This window comes from Chiloscyllium punctatum, chromosome 52 (assembly GCF_047496795.1).
Source record: "Chiloscyllium punctatum isolate Juve2018m chromosome 52, sChiPun1.3, whole genome shotgun sequence".
In the NCBI taxonomy this organism is placed as follows: Eukaryota; Metazoa; Chordata; class Chondrichthyes; order Orectolobiformes; family Hemiscylliidae; genus Chiloscyllium; species Chiloscyllium punctatum.
The window spans coordinates 45,543,003-45,564,483 of NC_092790.1; the positions used below are offsets into that span (position 1 = coordinate 45,543,003).

The 21,481-nt window shown below is 45.9% G+C and overlaps 1 non-coding gene across 1 annotated transcript; it reads left to right on the forward strand.

Moving 5' to 3' along the window:
• Positions 1–18,614: 18,614 nt before the first annotated feature.
• On the forward strand, positions 18,615–18,702 carry trnal-uaa (transfer RNA leucine (anticodon UAA)). Its single transcript has one exon. It is a non-coding gene; the product is annotated as a tRNA-Leu (tRNA).
• The last annotated feature ends 2,779 nt before the right edge of the window (positions 18,703–21,481 follow it).

A 21,481-nucleotide genomic window follows, 5' to 3' on the forward strand; every position in this document is an offset into this window, starting at 1 on the left:
AAGCAGTGACGCTGCTCCAGCTCCTTTATTTTCTATAATACAGGAGGAAGCAGTGACGCTGCTCCAGCTCCTTTATTTTCTATAATACACGAGGAAGCAGTGACGCTGCTCCAGCTCCTTTATTTTCTATAAAGAGGAGGAAGCAGTGACACTGCTCCAGCTCCTTTATTTTCTTTAATACAGAAGGAAGCAGTGAAGCTGCTCCAGCTCCTTTATTTTCTTTAATACAGGAGGAAGCAGTGACGATGCTCCAGCTCCTTTGTTTTCTATAATACAGGAGGAAGCAGTGACGCTGCTCCAGCTCCTTATTTTCTATAATACAGGAGGAAGCAGTGACGCTGTTCCAGCTCCTTTATTTTCTATAATACAGCAGGAAGCAGTGACGCTGCTCCAGCTCCTTTATTTTCTATAATTCTGGAGGAAGCAGTGACGCTGCTCCAGATCCTTTATTTTCTATAATTCAGGAGGAAGCAGTGACTCTGCTCCAGCTCCTTTATTTTCTATAATACAGGAGGAAGCAGTGACGCTGCTCCAGCTCCTTTATTTTCTATAATACAGGAGGAAGCAGTGACGCTGCTCCAGCTCCTTTATTTTCTATTATACAGGAGGAAGCAGTGACGCTGCTCCAGATCCTTTATTTTCTATAATTCAGGAGGAAGCAGTGACTCTGCTCCAGCTCCTTTATTTTCTATAATACAGGAGGAAGCAGTGACGATGCTCCAGCTCCTTTATTTTCTATAATACAGGAGGAAGCAGTGACGCTGCTCCAGCTCCTTTATTTTCTATAATTCAGGAGGAAGCAGTGACTCTGCTCCAGCTCCTTTACTTTCTATAATACAGGAGGAAGCAGTGACGCTGCTCCAGCTCCTTTATTTTCTATAATACAGGAGGAAGCAGTGACGCTGCTCCAGCTCCTTTATTTTCTATTATACAGGAGGAAGCAGTGACGCTGCTCCAGATCCTTTATTTTCTATAATTCAGGAGGAAGCAGTGACTCTGCTCCAGCTCCTTTATTTTCTATAATACAGGAGGAAGCAGAGACGCTGCTCCAGCTCCTTTATTTTCTATAATACAGGAGGAAGCAGTGACGCTGCTCCAGCTCCTTTATTTTTTATAATACAGGAGGAAGCAGTGACGCTGCTCCAACTCCTTTAATTTCTATAATACAGTAGGAAGCAGTGACGATGCTCCAGCTCCTTTATTTTCTATAATACAGGAGGAAGCAGTGACGCTGCTCCAACTCCTTTAATTTCTATAATACAGTAGGAAGCAGTGACGCTGCTCCAGCTCCTTTATTTTCTATTACACAGGAGGAAGCAGTGACGCTGCTCCAGCTCCTTTATTTTTTATAATACAGGAGGAAGCAGTGACGCTGCTCCAACTCCTTTAATTTCTATAATACAGTAGGAAGCAGTGACGATGCTCCAGCTCCTTTATTTTCTATAATACAGGAGGAAGCAGTGACGCTGCTCCAGCATCTTTATTTTCTATAATACAGGAGGAAGCAGTGACGATGCTCCAGCTCCTTTATTTTCTATAATACAGGAGGAAGCAGTGACGCTGCTCCAGCATCTTTATTTTCTATAATACAGGAGGAAGCAGTGACGCTGCTCCAGCTCCTTTATTTTCTATAATACAGGAGGAAGCAGTGACGCTGCTCCAGCTCCTTTATTTTCTATAATACAGGAGGAAGCAGTGACGCTGCTCCAGCTCCTTTATTTTCTACGATACAGGAGGAAGCAGTGACGCTGCTCCAGCTCCTTTATTTTCTATAATACAGGAGGAAGCAGTGACGCTGCTCCAGCTCCTTTATTTTCTATAATACAGGAGGAAGCAGAGACGCTGTTCCAGCTCCTTTATTTTCTCTAATACAGGAGGAAGCAGAGACGCTGCTCCAGCTCCTTTATTTTCTCTAATACAGGAGGAAGCAGAGACGCTGCTCCAGCTCCTTTATTTTCTATAATACAGGAGGAAGCAGTGACGCTGCTCCAGCTCCTTTATTTTCTATAATACAGGAGGAAGCAGTGACGCTGCTCCAGCTCCTTTATTTTCTATGATACAGGAGGAAGCAGTGACGCTGCTCCAGCTCCTTTATTTTCTACGATACAGGAGGAAGCAGTGACGCTGCTCCAGCTCCTTTATTTTCCATAATACAGGAGGAAGCAGAGACGCTGCTCCAGCTCCTTTATTTTCTATAATACAGGAGGAAGCAGTGACGCTGCTCCAGCTCCTTTATTTTCTATAATACAGGAGGAAGCAGTGACGCTGCTCCAGCTCCTTTATTTTCTATAATACAGGAGGAAGCAGTGACGCTGCTCCAGCTCCTTTATTATCTATAATACAGGAGGAAGCAGTGACGCTGCTCCAGCTCCTTTATTTTCTATAATACAGGAGGAAGCAGTGACACTGCTCCAGCTCCTTTATTTTCTATAATACAGGAGGAAGCAGAGACGCTGCTCCAGCTCCTTTATTTTCTATAATAGAGGAGGAAGCAGTGACGCTGCTCCAGCTCCTTTATTTTCTATAATACAGGAGGAAGCAGTGACGCAGCTCCAGCTCCGTTATTTTCTATAATACAGGAGGAAGCAGTGACGCTGCTCCAGCTCCTTTATTTTCTATAATACAGGAGGAAGCAGTGACACTGCTCCAGCTCCTTTATTTTCTATAATACAGGAGGAAGCAGTGACGCTGCTCCAGCTCCTTTATTTTCTATAATACAGGAGGAAGCAGTGACGCTGCTCCAGCTCCTTTATTTTCTATAATACAGGAGGAAGCAGTGACGCTGCTCCAGCTCCTTTATTTTCTACGATACAGGAGGAAGCATTGACGCTGCTCCAGCTCCTTTATTTTCTATAATACAGGAGGAAGCAGAGACGCTGTTCCAGCTCCTTTATTTTCTCTAATACAGGAGGAAGCAGAGACGCTGCTCCAGCTCCTTTATTTTCTATAATACAGGAGGAAGCAGTGATGCTGCTCCTTTATTTTCTATAATACAGGAGGAAGCATTGACGCTGCTCCAGCTCCTTTATTTTCTATAATACAGGAGGAAGCAGTGACGCTGCTCCAGCTCCTTTATTTTCTATAATACAGGAGGAAGTAGTGACGCTGCTCCAGTTCCTTTATTTTTTATAATACAGGAGGAAGCAGTGACGCTGCTCCAACTCCTTTAATTTCTATAATACAGTAGGAAGCAGTGACGATGCTCCAGCTCCTTTATTTTCTATAATACAGTAGGAAGCAGTGACGCTGCTCCAGCTCCTTTATTTTCTATAATACAGGAGGAAGCAGTGACGCTGCTCCAGCTCCTTTATTTTCTATGATACAGGAGGAAGCAGTGACGCTGCTCCAGCTCCTTTATTTTCTACAATACAGGAGGAAGCAGTGACGCTGCTCCAGCTCCTTTATTTTCTATAATACAGGAGGAAGCAGAGACGCTGCTCCAGCTCCTTTATTTTCTATAATACAGGAGGAAGCAGAGACGCTGCTCCAGCTCCTTTATTTTCTATAATAGAGGAGGAAGCAGTGACGCTGCTCCAGCTCCTTTATTTTCTATAATACAGGAGGAAGCAGTGACGCTGCTCCAGCTCCTTTATTTTCTATAATACAGGAGGAAGCAGTGACGCTGCTCCAGCTCCTTTATTTTCTATAATACAGGCGGAAGCAGTGACGCTGCTCCAGCTCCTTTATTTTCTATAATACAGGAGGAAGCAGTGACGCTGCTCCAGCTCCTTTATTTTCTATAATACAGGAGGAAGCAGAGACGTTGCTCCAACTCCTTTATTTTCTATAATACAGGAAGAAGCAGTGACGCTGTTCCAGCTCCTTTATTTTCTATAATACAGAAGGTAGCAGTGACGCTGCTCCAGCTCCTTTATTTTCTATAATACAAGAGGAAGCGGTGACTCTGCTCCAACTCCTTTATTTTCTATAATACAGGAGGAAGCAGAGACGCTGCTCCAGCTCCTTTATTTTCTATAATACAAGAGGAAGCGGTGACTCTGCTCCAACTCCTTTATTTTCTATAATACAGGAGGAAGCAGTGACGCTTCTCCGGCTCCTTTATTTTCTATAATACAGGAGGAAGCAGTGACGCTGCTCCAGCTCCTTTATTTTCTATAATACAAGAGGAAGCGGTGACTCTGCTCCAACTCCTTTATTTTCTATAATACAGGAGGAAGCAGTGTCGCTGCTCCAGCTCCTTCATTTTCTAGAATACAGGAGGAAGCAGTGACGCTGCTCCAGCTCCTTTATTTTCTATAATACAGGTGGAAGCGGTGACGCTGCTCCGGCTCCTTTATTTTCTATAATACAGGAGGAAGCAGTGACGCTGCTCCAGCTCCTTCATTTTCTAGAATACAGGAGGAAGCAGAGACGCTGCTCCAGCTCCTTTATTTTCTATAATACAGGAGGAAGCAGTGTCGCTGCTCCTGCTGCTTTATTTGGTGCAATCAAAAAATGGGTCTGTTTCCATGCAGTACATCTATATGTTTGTAATTCAATGGCATCTGGATGGGATGTAAACAGGGATGGTTTGGAGGGTTTAGGGACAAATGTTGGTAAATATAGCTGGATTAATTTCGGTTATCTGTTCAGCAGGGACGAGCTGGAATGGAGGGTCTGTTTCTGTGCTCGTCACCTCCAAAATCCTAATGAATGACATTTGCCCAAAACATCGATTTTCCTGCTCCTCGCATGCTGCCTGACCTGCTGTGCTTTTCCAGCACCACTCTGCTCTAAGCTCTGAAATGCTCTCTTTCAGAGTTCCATCAACCTCATACCATGTACATCTCATACAGGAGACTTCCACTACCTACCGAAGGTTCACACAGCCAACACACCAGGATGTCCCACCAGATTAGGCAATGGGACCCGATGTGTGAACCACACTGCCGATATCAAATACATCTTGAAAGCCATGAGGCCGGGTGCCCCCAGCTTCTACCACGACAGAACATTGGGACACAGGCAGATTTCAACCTCACACCTTCAAGGCTGAATCTGAGCTGAGGGGGCATCTATTGTTAAAGATTTACCTGGGAATTTAGCAATTTTTACATATCGTTTCCAAAATCTAACATGATATTTCTAAAAATATACAAACTGAAAAGACAGTGCACTTTTACTTTTAAATATGTCATTTCAGTGGCATCACCCTGTAATCCTTTACTATAAATTCTGTGTCGTATGATGTTATGCTGCATGAAGGAACAGCGCTACAAAAGCTGGTACTATCAAATAAACCTGTTGGACTATAACCTGATGTTGTGTGATTATTTAATTTTGTCCACCCCAGTCCAACACCGGCACCTCCAAATCTTTACTCCATATTGTTGACACTAACTCACACGCAGTTCAGGTCAGTTTAGCACAATGATCCTGTTCCTCTTTTTGTGAGGCTCCCTGTGTATATTAACAGAGTTAATGGGCCCCGAGAGGATGAATACATTCTCTTTATCCTGTCAGTTTAAACAGTTGAACATATCAGTTTGAAGCCAATGGAAGAGGAGATTGTCTTTTTCTGTACAATTTCAGTGCAGAACGTTCAGCCATAAACTGTCTTTGCAAAAGTGGGGGCTGAATGCAATTCTCACTGAGAAACATTAATACAGAAAACACAATTCCGAGTTCCAGTTATCAATTGGTTAAGGAACTGGGATGAGAAAACCACTTGTGGTGTGGTGCCGTGCCTCAGTTCGTGAACTTGCCCACATCATGAACAGCCCACCAAGATGTCAAATCGTAGTGGTGCCTGTGTATTTTACCAAATGCATGGTTGTTTCAACATCTCCCAAGTCAGTGTTGCTCATCAGTCAACCATGCGTCTTGTTTGAGTGTCAGCCTGTTTTGGTGATCCTGGTCTGCTCCCTGGTTTAGTTCCTCCAGGGGATATTGTTTCTTCCGAACTATTAATTCAATCTGGAGTTTCCTTCCTGTGTTTGACAAGAACTTCTGCTTCTACTCCTCCTTTTAGATTAGATGAGATTACTTACAGTGTGGAAACAGGCACTTCGGCCCAACAAGTCCACACCGCCCCGCCGAAGCGCAACCCACCCATACCCCTACATCTTCCCCTTACCTAAAACTACGGGCAATTTAGCATGGCCAATTCACCTGACCTGCACATCTTTGGACTGTGCGAGGAAACCGGAGCACCCAGAGAAAACCCACGCAGACACGGGGAGAACGTACAAACTCCACACAGTTAGTCGCCTGAGGCGGGAATTGAACCCGGATCTCTGGCGCTGTGAGGCAGCAGTGCTAACCACTGCGCCACCGTGCCGCCACACAGCCCGTTATTACGCCCCGTTCATTTCCAGTTTGTTGGGAATAACGAGGTGAGCCAGGAGACATGGCAGACTCGCCGGTGAATGTTGCAGTTATGGCGCAGGCTGTTCACCCTAATTCTCTGCTGTCAACGTTCATTCATTTCACACCAATAGGAAATTCTTCATTGCACTCCTGTCGTTGTGGTTTGCACTGTGATTGCGGTTTCTTTTCTTGTGGATTATGAAGTCTATTTTGAACTCGAAAGGATCATAATATTTGGAGGAAGGAATGACTCCTCACCTCAGGCATAAGTGCCAGACACATTATTCGGAGAATGTGAGCCCAATCCCACACATCCTACCGAGGGGGCAGAAAGCCTGTTAGCTGGTCCACTCTCAATTTGTCTCCGAATGTCAGACTTTTCAAAGAGCAGAAATGGGAAATGAGGAATATGGACAGACCGAGAGTCCGAGAATATGAAAGAGGGTCAGGTACATTCACAGAGAAAGAAAGAAATATGGAGACACATATTGAGGAGATACTGAAAGGACCAATTCTCCAATCGACATGGCTGCTGACTGACAGAAACAAATAGGAATAAAAAGGGAACTATTAAGCACAGCCTTTCACCAGCTCCGGGGAACGGAAGGATTCTTACAGCCAAGAAAGTCATTTTGAATTTTCAACATTGACGGTTATAAACTCATGAAAGATTTTGGTAAATATCCTGACAGCGAAAACTGATCACTTTACCAAAAATATAATCCAGAAATGTCGAAGTAACCTCGCTCTGCCGATATGAAGCATTAACTCTGTTTCTCTCCACTGTCCTACTGAGTTTTTCTATCAAATCTTCCATGTTCTCCTATAGTTGTAGGGTTTTTTTTCCAATTGGATAAGGAATGCAACTTTAATTTCGAAAGGGTTACAATATTTTGAGGAAGAAATAGCTCCACGTGTCACATCCAAGTGGCAGACGTATTATCCGTAGAATGTGAGCCAAGTTTTACAGACTCCTGCCAGGTTCCAGGAAACCTCTCAGAAGCTCCTTTCTCCAACTGTCCCAGAACGTCAGGCTTTTCATAGAGTAGGAATGGGGAATGAGGGATATTGGCAAATAAAGGGTCAAAGAATATGATAAAGAGTGAGGGAGATACACAGAGATAAAGACAGAAAATTAGAGACCCATCTTGAGGGAGACACTGAACAAACCAATTCTCAGGTCGACATGGCTGCTAATTGGCAAAAAAAAGGATTTTGATAACTATCCTAATTCGACCGATAAAACAGACCATTATCCCGGCATTGTGGTCGAGAAATGAAGAACTAACCTGGTTCTGTCGTTGTGAATCATTGTCTCTGTTTCTCCCCACAGATGTTGCTAGGACTATTCAGTTTGCACGTCAATTCTTGTTTTTGGTTCAGATATCCAATATCTGCATCTCTTGGTTTTCTGTTCAACTTTAAAACGGTTGACACAAAAGCGATGTTCTGCCAGTTTTGGAAAAGTGGTTAGAAATATTCTTACCACGATGTGTGTGCAGAACAAAGCCCGCATTCCTTGACCGGGAATAGAACCCGTGTCACGGCGGCGAGAGCGCCAAATGCTGGCGACTAGACTCCAAGGGAAGGCAGAAGGCGCCCTTACATTTATTCAGAATGAAAACACTTTTGCCTTTTCATTTCTGATCAGTCTTGCTGCAGATTAGGTCCTCCTTGTCTTCGAGCTTTCACAGAGTGGGAAGAGACCGTTCGGCCCATCGTACATTGTAGCTCATCAGGCATCCATGTATTCGAGTCCCAGTTTCTAGTTTTGGCTCAAAATGTTATGTGTCGTGATGTTTCCAGAGCAAATATCAATGCGATTCTCACTGTGAATTTAAACGCGTTTACACGACAATGGGACTAGTGTCTGACATGGTCACACTGTGTTGTAACCACCTTGAGGACCTGAACCTCATTTTCACCCACAGAGGGAGACACACAGAAACATTTCCCGAGAGGTACAGATGTCTCAGGATCATACCAGCTCCTTGTGCTTCACTTCCTCTCTCTGCTCCACACAACAGCTTCTCTGACAAAGGCAGCTTGAGATGGAACACTCGCCAGTTTGACAGGCAATGAGAGATGTTGAGCTGAACTGGAATTTAAAATGGACAATAGACCTAAATGCAAGTTTTAAATTCGACATCACACTGATCCAAACCATTCAGATCCTCAGAACCTGACAAAACAGGACCAGCCATACACCTGTCTGACATTGAGCTGTAATGGACCCAAAAGCAACATTCCATTTGAATACACACTGATCCAATCCCTGCAGCTCGAAAGAACCTAAGAAAATAGCAACTGACAACATACAATTGGCTGAACTAACACGTTACACTCGAGACATGTAGGATGTAAACCTACAATCGTCTAATTCAAAGTCAGATGTTTTATCTATTGCTTCACTAGCCGGATGCACACACACACACACGCTGGACACCTTTCCGTATGTGATGTAAACATGGAGATCTGGGAAATAACATTCATAAGGTGATCAACCAGCAAAGATAATCCACTTTGTGTAACACGGCCCGTCAATGGCAAAGCAAATACATTTGTCCTCAGGTACCTGCTTCTGTGTCTCCTGTTCTTCTGCTGGACGTCTCCAGCATTTTATTCACAGTCACTACGCTATCTTATGATGCACTCCACTGACATGTACTTTCATACTTGGATTTAGTGTCACTTCCAGTCAAGATCCTGAACAAATTCAGCGAGAATCCTCTGGTCATTTCCAACATGGAATTTGGAATCAGACGATTTGAACAAAGGCTTTATTGGGGCCGCCCCATCACCGCAGATCAACGCCTCAAAACGAGCCGCTGTTAGTATCAAACTGTTCTGTACCTTTCTGCAGTAAAACAGGTTAGTACAGCTCCGCTTTCTTCACATTGAAACCAGGGCAGCAATATGAATTGTTTGGAAACTTAGAGAGAGAAACATTGCTGCTGAAGATGATGATAACGTGAAGATCATACACAGAGTCTGGACAGATCAGGTCACAAGTGTTACTGTCAGCTTCAGTAGGGTCACTGGTTCGGAGTCTGAGTTTGTAATGCCCAGACCGGGATACAATTCCCAGTCAGGAAATGAAGATTTATTTCTCTTCTTGTGAGTTATCTTATTGAAAACTAACTCCAGCTTCCTCACAGAACACAGACCCAGACCAACCCAGTGATTGTTTACATCTATCTAGAAGGACAATAGCAATAGATACATGAGAGAACTGTAACCACAAATCACCCATCTCTGAACTCGCCTTTCTGAGTTGGAAATATCTCGCTGCTCATACAGTGCTTTTGGGTCTAGATCCTGGAACTCCCTCCCTAACAGTAACATGGCTGTACCTTGAGTTCTTCCAGGGTTCTGTAAAGTAACTCAACATCTCAATCTCTGGAGTAAATAGGGATGGACAGTGATTCCTATCTCATCGAGTTTCGAACAGGGTCATTAGATTCACTATCGCGTGGAAACAGACCCTTCAGCCCATCACTGTCCCTCCAGACAATAACCCACCTAGACCCATTTCCTTCTGGCTAATGCACCCAATACATTTGGCAATTCAACATGACCAATTCACCCTAAACTACACATCTTTGAACTGCGGAACGAAGCCCACGCAGTCACGGGGAGAATGTGCAAACTCCATACAGACAGTGGCCGGAGGCTGGAGTTGAACTTGAGACCCTAGTGCTGTGAGCTGCAGTGTTAACCACTGATCCACCATGCGACCCCGACGGTTTCAAGGTGGACACCTGCAAGTGATCGAGAGAAGTGATTCCGTGGAGCGGGGTGATTGAAATAAAATGAAAGGTAAAGCCGACTGGAAGGCTTGAATCAGTAAGTGAGAGAGGAGCTGGTGGAGCAAGGCTCAATGTTAGAACTAAAAGATCAGCCTATACTGCCCACTGTTTGTACTGACTCACACAACACTCCTGATCCATTCACCACAATGACCCTGTTCTCTTGTGGTGATATTCCCTCGGTACATATTAACACAGTTCATGGGCTCCAGGAGGATGAACGCATCCTCTTTATCCTGTCAGTTTAATGAAGATGGAGGGATCAGTTTGAACCCAACGCAAGAAGAGATTGCCACTTTCTGTGCATTTTCACTGGGGAATGTCCAGCTGTGAACTATTCTTTTCTGTATAAGATGAAGCTGATTTAAATTCTCACTGAGTAACTTTCAACCCGAAACAAATGTCCGAGTTACTCTGATTGAATAGTTAATGAACTGCAGATCGGGATTTGGAGAGCAGTGTCTGCGCTGTCTCCGTGGATTAATGAGTTAAAGCGCCTGGTCATAACCAGACCAGGACGGTGTCAAATCCTGGCGTTGCATGTCCTGTATATTGATGGTTCGTTACTTAACCATCCCGTAAATGCCATTTTCTTGATCCACCACACCGAAAGAGACGGCTCAGAATCCTTCTGGTGTTTGCGCTCAGCCCATTGGTATTTCATGTTCCCACGTCCTACCGCCTCCTGTGGCCCCACCAGTCAACGCTCTATCTTTTAAATTCCACTTTTATTGTCCCTCCTTCACACTTTGTTGGGAATAACGAGGTGAGGCAGGAGACACAGCAGATATCCCAGCAATGTTGTGGGAATGGCACACACACTGCAAGATGATACCCCTCCTTTTCTGCTGTCACCATTCATTCATTCAACTGAAGCAAAGACTTCACTTCAATCGGATAATTGGGGTGAAATTGTTTTTGTTTGGTGGATTATGAATTCTATTAAGAATTGTAAAAGCTCATCATATTTTGAGTGGAGAAATGTCACCTTACCACAGGCCTCAGTGACATAGACTCTGCCCGGAGAATGTGAGGACAGTTCTACACACTCTACCCAGGGGCGGGGAAAGCCCGTTAGTAGGTCTACTCTCAAACTATCTCCGAATGTCAGACTTTTCAAAGAGCAGAAATGGAAAATAAGGGATATTGATAGACAGAGAGTGGGAGCATGTGGAAGAGAGTGAGGTGGATACACAGAGGAAATGATAGACGAGTAGAGACGCATATTAAGGGAGACCCTGAAAATAGAAACTCTCCATTTAAAATGGGTGCTCACTGACAGAAAGGGGAATAAAAAAGAACAATTTAACGTCTGTGTTTCACCAGCTCAAGGCAACAGAATCAGCATTACACCCGGAAAGGTCGGTTGACATTCAGAAAGTTGACATTTCTCGGCATATATAGTATTCTGATAAATATGCTGATTTGCGAAGTAAACTGACAATTACTCTGGCATTAAAACAATAAAATACATAACTAGTCTGGTTCCATCGATCTAAAACATTAAACCTGTTTCTCTCCACAGATGCTGCCAAGTCTGCCGAGTTTCTCTGTCAATTTCCGTTTCTGATTCAGGTTTCCTGCATTCGCAGTGCTTTGTTTAAAGTTACTCAGCAGTAAGTATGGGACAACACTTGATCAATCGTCAGCTCCATACTTCATTCCTCACAGCGCCAGAGACCTGGGTTCAATTCCCGCCTCAGGCGACTCTCTGTGCGGAGTTTGCACGTTCTCCCCGTGTCTGCGTGGGTTTCCTCCGGGTGCTCCGGTTTCCTCCCACATTCCAAAGATGTGCAGGTCAGGTGAATTGGCCATGCTAAATTGCCCGTAGTGTTAGGTAAGGGGTAGATGTAGGGGTATGGGTGGGTTACGCTTCGGCGGGGCGGTGTGGACTTGTTGGGCCGAAGGGCCTGTTTCCACACTGTAAGTAAGCTAATCTAATTCCCTGCTTCGGGAAGGCTGTCCCCACGATTAATGGTACGAGGAAAACTCCACTTGCTGCAACAGTGAGAAAACTGAATCCTCACCAGGAGGCAAAGAGGGAAAGCAAAAAGAAAAGGCACTGTGTGTTTTCATCATGAAACCTCTTTTGTCTTTTCATCTGTGATCATTTTAGCTGCAGATTAGTTTCTCCCTTTCTTCCGATTTTTACAGCGTGGAAATGACCTTTCGGCCCATCTGCAGTGCGGGTCATTGGACTTCCATCTATTCTAGTCCCAGTTCCCATAAACCTGCGTTTCTGATGTTACCAGGGCGAATCTAAATGGGATTCTCCCTGTGACCTTAAATGACCCAACAATGGGACTGAAGTTGGACATGGTCACATGATGTTGTATCACCGCCGAGGAACTCCACCTCATATTTACCCACAGATGGAAACAAACAGAGGGCTCAGGATTAGTCCCGTTCCATATGCTTCACATCCGCCAGTTTCTCCGACCAGCTCACCGCAGGTGGTCAAAGAGGTCTGCAGCACAGAAAAGGCCCTTCGGGCCATCAAGTCTGCACCAGTCGAAGACTGGCCCCTGACTGTTTTCATCTCGTTTTCCAACGGTTGAGTCGTCGCTCCAACAAAGTTGGGATGGAATTGTTCAATTCATAGTTTCTCAACTTTCTTTGGGGATTTCTGCGTGTTGTACCCTGAAAGACAGAGGGTTGGAGATTGCCCCCATTCCCAACCTGTCTGAAATGTCTTTTTTCCTGTCTCCTGTGTTTTGTATGTGAAAGATGAAGATAGGGTGAAATCTCCCTTTTTATTTGTTGACATTACTGAATCGCAACCGGTAGGATTCCAGGCTGTGGGGGTAAAGCTAAATGAATTTCAAGTCCATTGCCTTAAACACGCATCGACAATTACAGAACCACACTATCCTCTTCATTTTCCAGGGGTCTCTCATTGTGGAGCTGAGAAAGAGTGAATCATTATCGGGTTTGTTTGAATCCACTCACTTCACAGTTTGTAAAAGCGTTACATTTTGGTACATGGTGGGTCTGGTTGTATCATCCTGATAGATGGAACGGACATTCATTTAAAACCAAGAACAGGAATTGCAAGAGAAACTCAGCAGATCTTACAGCATCGATGCAGAGAAAATCAGAGACAACATTTCAGAACTTCATCAGAACTCGGTAATCTCCCACAGGTCCTGCCGAACCCGTTAGATTCGACAGCAGCTTCTGTTTTTGTTTCAGATTCCAATAATCCACAGTTCTTTACATGAACCATTAAAGCAATGCAGAAACTTCTTTGTGGATCCTCACACGAAAGGGTTCCGTTTGGAGAACATTTTCCTGACCCCACTCGACACACGAAACTGTGCAGCATCCAAAACAGATGCAGCAAGAACAACCATCGCTGTTGCCCTGGGGGCTCTTGAACCAGGAACCTTTTATTTAACAGTCGAATGCGGTGAAACTTCTAACCTAACACCTTGCACGATCCTCTAAAGCAGGCTGTGACTGACTTCCCACTTCAGTCTACCCTTCCCAGAACGCCAACTGTCCTCTATCAGTTTTACATTGCCAGAATATAGACTGGGACATTCATTATGGCGACATGGGAACAGTCTGATCCCAACCACTACAGACACACCCATGACACTGGGAACCAGCTCTCCTCCAACCGGGACCATCTCCCTTCGAGCCTCCCAGTGTCTTGTGTGGTCCCGAGTTATTTCATTGATCTAGAGTCCAGATGAGATTTGTATTCCTCATGTACAGGAACGAGAATTCTTTCAATGTCTCCGATCAATTTATGTGGCGTCCTCTTAAAGAAGTGGAAGGTGTCTTGACTGTTTCTGCTCAGCCCGACAGTTCACCCTTCTTCATTCTCCTCTGATTCCATTTCCCAAAGAGTTCCCGAAGATTCACAAAGCTGGAAACTGTGTTATAAGGGATGCGCCTTTAACATTTGTGCACCTGCCAACTGACGATATTTTCCCAAAATCTCTTCACAATCCTCTGTCTTACACCGTGTCCAGGGATGAGAAGTCCCGTTTTGTGGAGAGATTCCCAAGGCTGGTGAGTTTCTCTTTGGAGTAAAGATTGTTAACCGGCAATTTCCTGTGGCTGTTTATAATGATGGGAGTGGGAACCGTGGGCATGGGCACTTTGACGAGCAGGAGCAAGTGTTGCCACTGACCAGAGGCAGTGAACAGAGGGACTGGGATTAAAGGAATCGAATGAAAAGCAGCACTTCTGCGCAGTACATTCAAAGAATACTGCAGGAGCTCGATGGGTCTAGCAGTATCTGTGAAAAGAGAAACAGAAAGAACGGTTGGAGTGTGGTATATTTCTGATTAGGAACTCGACCAGCCCATGTCTAATCAAATAACTGGCCTGGCTTTGCTGACATGGGATTTCTGAAGTCTGAGCGAGAATGTGCCCGACAGGAAGTTGTTCAAGATGGAGTCGGCAGGATTTGACCCTGCGTGGGGTCACATTAATGGATTAATAACCCATTGCCTTAATTACTCGGCCCCGAATACCCTTGCGTACAAGTGGCTTAATATCTCTTCTAGAATGGAGAGTTGTAACCTGAAACACCAGTATTTGGCTTGTCCTGTCCGCTGCATGACCCCAGTATTCACTGTCACCCTCTCTTGGTTCAGAACGGAGGAGGATGCTGGGAGATCAAGTTGAATGACACCCACATTGATGAGAGGTAAAGGGGATTGGAAGGATCCATTTTCATGTGCAGAGAGCTTCATAAACACAGCAGTGCACCGAGTGTCCTTGTGTTTGACTAGCACTTACACCGCCAGCTGAATTACAGCCATTGAAGTGCTCTTGAAGAAGACTCAACATCGGCAAATCTAATGTGAAAAATCAGCTCTAATTGGTTAATCAGGTATCAAAGTATGAAATGTTTTCAAATACTCACAGCTGGCAGTAGAGAGTGTAGATCTACCTTCAGGGGTTCATTCTGCTCTGATTTACACCCAGGATAATGTGGGACCAGAGGGCCTCATCACAGCGGAAGGGGTCAAACATTGAAGACTCTGATGGGGAGGATATTCTCTCTATGAGAGGGTAGCAAATCAGTGGAATTCTTTCCAACAGAGGGCCCTCACGGCGAGGTATTTTCACGGCTGAGATAGACAGACATTTAGTCAATTCACCATCAAGGGCCAGGGAGATAAGGCTGAGAAGGGGAGTTGAGGATTAAACAAATCAGCCCGTGATCTCATTGAAAACTCGCCGACTTGATCGGCGAAAATGCTTCCAACTGCTCTAATATCTTTGCTGTCAGTTGGAAGATGCTAAACCCCACTGTAAACGAAGGAAAGCACAAAGTTAGGAAGAGATGACTGCAGTCAAACGGAGTCACAATTATTTATTGCTAGGAAAATCAAACTGTCAATTTGCCAGATTTCTTTGCTAAAGTGGGCGGTAGAGTTGACCAAGGGAGCTGTTGATTTGAGTGTTCTTGGATATGAAACAAATAAAGGTCAGTGGCATTTGTTTTCTGGCAAAATGCATGGCCTTTTCTGATGGTTACAATGAAAGAGATGGTTTCCAAGAAAAGACAGAGACTAAGTCACCTGTAAAGTAATCAATGGCCAAGATATGACTCGCGATGTTCTATGGGACATATATGATTTATTGATTATTGTTCTCCAAACTTCCTTTACAATGGAACCGGGAGTGGGAGCGGGGAATTAAACCCACCCATGTTTATTGCTATCTTTTACCACTCACACGCAGTGTTTATTTCTTGTACATTTTATTTCACATTGTGGTTACTGCGAGTGGGATTGTAAACTGCATCTGCCGGTGAGTTCTTTCCTCACTCTTCCTAATCTCTTCCCAAACCCATTCTGCATCCTTATCTCCGGAATGAAGGTAATCTCTAACCATTGTACAAGTGTCACTAAAACCTCTGCATTTCACACGCCTCTGTATGTCATCTCCCAATATTAATTGATACTTTACTGTGCTGCAATTCTGCATAATATGTGAAAAACAAAATAGAGACTGGTGGACCTGGGTGTCCAACGCACATTATTGCAGCTAAACCGCAGATGACTGACCACAATCCGATCACGGAAACACACACCGATCCATCAGACATCACAGAATAAGCTCAGCACTCGAGGACATGTCAGGACCAGCACCAGAAACACAACAGAAATATTTCTCTGCGCTGCTATGGTGGATGTATTTCTCAATGAGCAATCGGGAGTGACATGTGTTCCATCAGGAATGACGTCACACCCGGAAGTAACCAGTGTCACAGACGGTCATGTGATCCAAGTTCCAAGCCCCGGAATCCTAGACACTCAGTTCCCTGTGGATAGCTCCAAGGAACAGCCGTCCGTGGAGTTTATGGGTTAGTTGAACTTTATGAATGCAGCTCGCTAGTTGTCGGCCTGTTTCTCCGATATAGTGTTTCATGCAGTCGCTGCGTGGAATTTACACAACCAGGTTTGTACATGATGAGTATTGGGTGTTGTGTTCTGGGGAGTTTTGTCTGAGTGAGGCTGTCGGTTTATGTGTCTGTTGTAACCCAGTGTGTTCAGAGGAGTCTGACCGTCAGTTCCCAGCAATTTATTTTAATAACGGGGAGTATGCATTTCAAATTACCTGGTGGCATATCCTCGTTGCGAATTTCGTGTGCCAGATATCTGGGAATGAAATCGTGGGGATATCCATTCTTGGCAAAGAAATTGTGTGACAGTCCCGAATTGTCACGGACCAGCTGTCCCGAGTAGTAATCCGTCCAGACGGCAAGGTTTGGTGAGAACAGCACAATAGTAATAGGACAGAGCAAACAGAAGGCAGACAGAGAATTTCTCGAAGCAGGGCACTCATCCGCGGATTCCATCAATAAATAGATTCATCTGGACCCAGTCTGTAACCCCAAAAACCGGAAGCAGCGGGAATGAAACCAAATCAATTCCAACTGCCCCAGGACAGCAGCGCTTCACAACAGACTCTGCAGCCCTGAGGATGGCACCCAGAAATGTGAGGAAAATGCTGCAAACCATCTTCCCAGCTCCGCCAAACATTCCAACACCAACTCCAGGAGGCACACGGACTCCACATCTTTCTGATCCTAAACGCTCCGGTTTTCCGCAGCAGAGTATTGTACCCTGAACCCCCGGGAACAAGGTGAGGATGGCAACCCGTACACGGCCAGGAACGGCAGTGAGAGTGAGGGCAACAGCTGCCATTGTCGTATGGACAGCCACAAACACTCCCTTTGAAAAGGATTTTGTCCATATGAAAGTCTGTACAGCAGTATAACCCGGGGACCAACCAGACTGCGCTGGGGATTCATATTCCAGACAATTTACGGTGGGCACCGTTTTCCCTGAAAGTGAGTGGAGATTGATATTTCATTGCTGATGTGAAACCAGATCCTACACTGAATCTGCTCGCCGGTTTTTGTTGCTGTGGTGAAACGTTGTTCTAGCTCTCTGGTTTCCTTCATTCCTGTCCTGGTCAGGGAGGCTGGGGATTGGTCCTCTCCATCAGATGGAGGGACCAGCGCATTGTTGACCCAATTTAATCAAGAATGGAATTGGTTATCTTCACTTCTCATGGTTCATTGTTGTTCTGTTTTGTTGGATCTTACTTGAGCACTTTCTGGGACTTGACAATGCATTAAAGCTCCAGTCTGTTTGGAAGCACGGTTTGGAATTGTCTCGCTGCCATTTGTGTGAGCAGTACATGACATAGACGAATCGCACTCCCTCAAAGTCAGCATGCCAGTGTGTCTGGCAATGGGTCCGCCTTTTCTGTTTTGCTTCTGTCCCACGCTAAGAGCTGTCAGTTTTTGGATTCGCTGGAGTGCTGAGGGGGTAACACAATTTGTGTGGTATTTTTCTTCAGGCCAAACTCCACCCTCCAGGAAAAATAGCCAAACGCGCTGAGTAACAATCAGCAGGCGTTTGTTTTAGCAAATGGTCTATTCAAGCTGGTGTCAGCTTCTGGAGCGTCTCAGAGTTGCCAAGCACGGAAACAAGCCCTGCTATCTAACTTGCCACTGCTAAACAGATAACCGAAATTAATCTAACCATATTTGCCAAAATTTGTCCCTTATCTCTCCGAACCCTTTCAGATGCCTTTGAAATGTTGTGAGCGCACCAGTCTCTGACACTAAATATGGCAATTCATTCTGGACACACGGAAATGTCTGTATTCAAAACAAGTGTCCCTCACATCCCCTTTAAATGTTACTGTTCTCACATTTAACCAATGTTATCTCGCTTTGAACTCATGTGCCTTGTGAAAAATTACTCCCTGACTCTTTTCTCTGTCCGTCTGCCTCATGTCTTTATAAAATTCTGTAAGGCCTTTCCTCAGCCCTGAAGCTCCAGGGAAAACTGTCGAAGACAATTCAGCTTCGTGCTATTGTCCAAACAGTGCAAACCTTGGAAACCCTTTCAAATACTTTCGAAATTGCACCACGTTCGTTACTGAATGCGTGATCTGTTAGTGCCTGAAGTGAAGCGATGCTGAAACTCTAGTAATGAGATTTTGGCGGTCTGTGCCAGTGTGGCCGAGTGGTCTAAGGCGCTGGATTTAAGCTCCAGTCTCTATCGAGTTGTGGGTTCGAATCCCACCGCTACCAGCGGTTGCTCCACTGCAAACAGTTGAACAGAGCAAAACCTCTGCAGGCCGTCTGCGTCTTCGTTGTTGTGTTTGCCGCTGCTCAGGTCAACTCAGGAAAACAGTGTGAGTCCTTGCATTCGAAGCCTCCTCAACCCCTCTGCTTTCGGATATATGCGTGGCCAGCTTCTGTGTCTCAAATAGTCAGTGCATTTGGCTGGAAGTTTGGTGGTTCGAGCCCGCCCTTATCATCGAGTATTTCAGTTCAAGTCTTTGAGACCAACCACGTCCCGACACGAGAACCCACCCGAGTCTGCAGCTGGATGTGGCCCCAATCTCTCCAAGGCCCCGCTGCCAACAGAAAGCGGCTACTGCAGCTTCAATCAGCGGCTTCCTGCTCAGCACCTGGAAAATCCTTCCCCAGGAACGGCTCTTCCCGTGTGAAAGGGACAACCATTCCACTTTAAATTGGACACGGCTTCAGAGGATTGTTCCTGTTCTTGGAACGTTTCATAAACAAAACTCCTGTCTCGCAAATAAGAAGTGGGAAAAGTTGTTGGCAGGAAGAATAGAGAAAGTGTTGACTGTGAGGACTCTGTCTCGTCAGCAGATGGGATTCCATCTTATGGGCAAGTGGAGACAGCTTTCACACAGAAACCGAGGTGTGATCAAACACAGTCGGATCGACGTGTCCAAACCAACCCCTACACTGGGTTGCAATACTGCAAGTGGGGCAGAGAGCTGGATTTCTTTAAAGGAGGGAAAGGGCCCATCGTGAGGCTGGAACCTACGGCCCTGAGATTAAGCATCTCATGCTCTACCGACTAAAGTAGCTTGGCCTGCCTCACGATTGATGAGTGTGTCATTTCATCCTGAGCATATTTCACCCGGCATTGCAATTTACAAGGATCCAGTTCATTCCTCCCAATCACAAATGTCATCATTCACACTTTCCATTTCTCAGCTATTATTCCTTCAGAACATTATTATCTATTTAACACTTGTCTCTGGATTTAAGACTCAATATAAATATTTTCATATTTTTATCCTCATCTTTATGTCACTTGGGAAATCAATCAATCAATTGGTTTCCCAATCAATTGGGAAATTCCCGAAGGAAACCCAATCATTCCTGTTTGGAGTGTAAGGAATCCCATCTGCTGACGAGACAGAGTCCTCACAGTCAACACTTTCTCTATTCTTCCTGCCAACAACTTTTCCCACTTCTTATTTGCGAGACAGGAGTTTTGTTTATGAAACGTTCCAAGAACAGGAACAATCCTCTGAAGCCGTGTACAATTTAAAGTGGAATGGTTGTCCCTTTCACACGGGAAGAGCCGTTCCTGGGGAAGGATTTTCCATGTGCTGTGTCCCAGGGCTGAGCAGGAAGCCGCTGATTGAAGCTGCAGTAGCCGCTTTCTGTTGGCAGCGGGGCCTTGGAGAGATTGGGGCCACATCCAGCTGCAGACTCGGGTGAGTTCTCGTGGTTGCAGTCTCGGGACATGGTTGGTCTCAATGCTTGAACTGAAATAATTGAGGCTCAGTGCGAAGAGAGGGCTCGAACCACCAAACTTTCAGACAAATGTACTGACTATTTGAGACACAGAAACTGGCCATGCAGATATCCGAAAGGAGAGGGGTTGAGGAGGGTCCGACTAATATCAACATACCTCTATTTCCCCATCTCCTTGCCACCCTCTCCTTCACCCTCTCTCCTTCCCCTCTCCTTCACCCTCTCACCTTACCCCCTCTCCTTCCCCCTCTCCTGCCCCCTCTCCTACCCCCAATCTCCTTCCCCCTCTCCTTCCCATCTCCTTCCCCTTCTCCTTCCTCCCCTCTGCTACCCCCATCTCCTTCCCCTTCCTTCCCCCCACTCTCCTTCCAGCGGATCTCCTCAACCCCCTCTCCTTACCCCATGTCCCCCTCCCTTCCACCTCCTTCCCCCTATCTCCTTCCCCCTTCCTTCCCCCCTCCCCAACTCCTTCGCCATTCCTTCCCCCTCTACTGTCCCCATCTCCTTTCCCCCCCTCCTCCCTCCTATGTCCTTCCCCCTTCCTTACCCCTCTCCTTCCCCCTATCTCCTTCCCACCCTCTCCTTCCCCCTTCCTTCCCACCTTCTCCTTCCCCCTTGTCCTTCCCTCCCCCTCTCGTTCCCCCTATCTCCGTCCCCCTATCTCCTTCCCCCTTCCTTCGCCCTCTCCTTCCTTCCTTTCCCCCTCTCTTTACCCCAATCTCCTTCCCCCTTACTTCCACCCCTCACTTTCCCCCATCTAGTCCCCCCTATCTCCATCCCACTCTCGTTCCCCCATCCTTCCCCCCTCCTTCCCCCCTCCTTCCCCCCATCTACTTCCCCCCATCTCCTTCCCCTATCTCCTTCCCCCTCTCCTTCAACACCCTCTCCTTCCTCTTATCCCCCTCCCCCTTCCTTCCCCCACCTCTCCTTCACCCCTATTTCCTTCATCCTTCCTTCCCCCTCTCCTTCGCCCCCTCTTTCCACCCCTCTCCTTCTATTCTATCTCCTTCCCGCTTCCTTCCCTCCTCTCCTTCCTCACTTTCTCCTTCCCCCTCCCTTCCACCTCCTTCCCCCTATCTCCTTCCCCGTTCCTTCCCCACCCTTCCCCCATCTCCTTCCTGCTTGTCTCCTTCCTTCCCCCATCTCCTTCCCCCATCTCCTTCCCCCATCTCCTTCCCCCATCTCCTTCCACCATCTCCTTCCCCCATCTCCTTCCTCTATCTCCTTCCCCCTTCCTTCCCCCCTCTTCTTCCTTCCTTACCCCCTCTCCTTACCCCTTATCTCCTTCCCCCTT